Below are 3,091 nucleotides of genomic sequence, written 5' to 3'. Positions count from 1 at the left end.
ATAACAGACAGGTTTTAATTCAATAATTTTCCCTCATGAAAGGAAAAATGTGATTTTGTCTCTTCCTTGACTGGCTTCATGTCGGGGCTTGGCTGCCTCTGTCCTCACCTCTAGGCAGGCATGGGCTCCCAGAGATTTCATATATTTTAGTCTAATATTTTGTCTTTCAAGTATACATTAATTTTGAAAATATATACATTGGTCTAATACTAAACTGACTTTCTTGCTTTTCAATACCCTCTACTATATTTTTCTATCAATCTACCTAAACTAAGTTATAAACTTTACACATAATCATATTAATCACATAATATTTTAATAACTGTGTGGAAATTTGTTCAATGAACTAGAAGGAAGTGATAAAGTAAATCATGGAGGAATGTAATCTCATGTCATTGAAATATGATATTTATGAAAAGTTCTAATAAAAAGATTTTTGTTACAATGCTGAATGAAAAACCATGAATTACACTAATTTACTTTCCATATTATCTACTTTGTTCCAAACATTTTAAGGTAGCTTACAAAATCGCATATTATTCAACACGACAAAAATATGTTATACTGCATAAATGATTGAAAAGGAAAAATTACTAGAGATAATAAAGTGAAACATTATTTAACTTTACTTCTGAAAATTTGCCAAAGGATGTTTTACACACTTGCTGTAATTGGACCCATAGTTTACGGTAAGCATCCTCAAACCCAGCTTTTCCTAATAAAAACCAAGTTCAGTTATATGATTTAGAGCATCTGCAAGAGAAGGCAAGCTGGCTGCTCTAGTAAGAGCCCGATAAACTTGACACATCACCTGCTAGACTTTTCTGTGCTGTCTCAGACTCCTCAGCACTTTATGAGCAAATTGAGTTCTCTTCAGCAGGAAGGGAGATGAAACAGAAGAGAAACATTCAACCAGTTTTCTTAAAAACATCACTGTCATAAATGGACAAATAAAAAGAGGAATTATTCTCTGGCTCATCGAGAGAAAATCCCAAAGATCCCAATTTATTTATTTGCAATTAAGTGAAAATTGCCTTTGCTGTTGCTTGTCAGTTCAGTTCAGTTCAGTCGCTCAGTCGTGTTGGACTCTTTGCGACCCCATGAATAGCAGCATGCCAGGCTGCCCTGTCCATTACCAACTCTCGGAGTTCACTCAGACTCATGTCCATCGAGTCAATGATGCCATCCAGCCATCTCACCCTCTGTCGTCCCCTTCTCCTCCTGCCTCCAATCCCTCCCAGCATCAAAGTCTTTTCCAATGAGTCAACTCTTCGCATAAGTTCAGCTTCAGCATCATTCCCGCCAAAGAAATCTCAGGGCTGACCTCCTTCAGAATGGACTGGTTGGATCTCCTTGCAGTCCAAGGGACTCTCAAGAGTCTTCTCCAGCACCACAGTTCAAAAGCATCAATTCTTCAGTGCTCAGCTTTCTTCACAGTCCAACTCTCACATCCATACATGACCACTGGAAAAACCATAGCCCTGACTAGATGGACCTTTGTTGGCAAAGTAATGTCTCTGCTTTTAAATATGCTATCTAGTCTTTCCCATTCTATTGTTTTCCTCTATTTCTTTGCATTGATCACTGAGGAAGACTTTTGTATCTCTCCTTATTATTCTTTGGAACTCTGCATTCAAATGGGTATATCCTTCCTTTTCTCCTTTGCCATTAGCTTATCTTCTTTTCTCAGCTATTTGTAAGGCCTCCTCAGACAACCATTTTGCCTTTTCGCCTTTCTTTTTCTCGATACCTGGAGTAAGATGCAAATTTGTCCTTGGAGTACAAAATGAGGCAGGTCAAAGGCTAACAGAGTTCTGCCAAGAGAAGGCACTTGTCATAGCAAACATTAATTATTATGTCTACACTACTGTTTAAGCAGAAAGAATAAGCCACTGATACGCTGGCCTATAATCACACTGTCTCCCTGTCGTGGGAGGGACACAGTCCCACAAATCTATGATCCCAAATCCTTGGGGCCAGATATAGGTTTGAATCTATTTTTTAAATATTTTGGTAAGTATTACATTGCACAGATTGCAAGCTACGTTACACCTCATAAACAAACCTATTAATTCTTTAGGGAAGCAACTGGATAGTCTCACTTGGTCGGATAAAAAAAAGACTATGAATAACATTAACAGCATCACAATTTAAAGCATGATTTGCTACCAAATACATTTATAAATGTTTATAATAAAAGCAAACTCCGTTTTTACCTTTTTTTTTTTTTTGGTTGTTGTTGTTTGTTTGTTTTTAGGGATGGTTGGATGTGGAATCTTGACCTGAGCATTCTGTGTGGGGTTGTTTTGAAGGTTAAGTGTGGGGATTTAATCATTTGATTGACACTTGCTGAACACTCAAATACATTACTTATTTTGCCTACCTTTCTGGCAGACCCTGGGTCCTATCCTGCCTGCTGTTTTTATAGGCCTGTGTTATTGCAAACAGGGAGTATGAGACAACTATACATGCACACGCAGCTGTGTTTCTATCATCTATCATTCATCTGTCATCTATCCACATATGCATAAAATATAAACATTTGATAGAATCTGTTCCCCTTCTCTCTCTGTCTTTCTGCATGTTTTAGGTTTTTAGTAACTTTTCTGTTTCAGAAATAAAAACTCTTGATAATCTATTTGCAATAGATTATTAGATTTCTAACTCCTGATGATCTTATTTATTTCTTACTATTTTAATCACAAGATTTCCAACTGATCTGCACTAGAAACATAGTTATATAACTTCAGTGGGATGAACTGAGACAGTATCACTGGCATATATACACTACCATGTGTAAAACAGATAGCTAGTGGGATGCTGCTGTATAGCACAGAGAACTCAGCTCAGTGCTCGTCATGACCCAGAGGAGTGGGATTGGGGGAGGGGTGGGGGACAGAGGCTCAAGAGGGAGAAAATATATGTACACCTATAGCTGATTCACTTCATTGTACAGGAGAAATTAACACAACATGGTAAAGCAATTATACTCCAATACAAATAAAATATAAAATTAATTAGTCACCATTGTCAACCTCAAGTGGTGCTTCTCAATGAATGAAGTGTTAGTCACTCAGTTGTACTCGACTCT

Source organism: Ovis aries, chromosome 12, assembly GCF_016772045.2.
Source record: "Ovis aries strain OAR_USU_Benz2616 breed Rambouillet chromosome 12, ARS-UI_Ramb_v3.0, whole genome shotgun sequence".
In the NCBI taxonomy this organism is placed as follows: Eukaryota; Metazoa; Chordata; class Mammalia; order Artiodactyla; family Bovidae; genus Ovis; species Ovis aries.
This window is presented reverse-complemented; position numbering follows the sequence as displayed.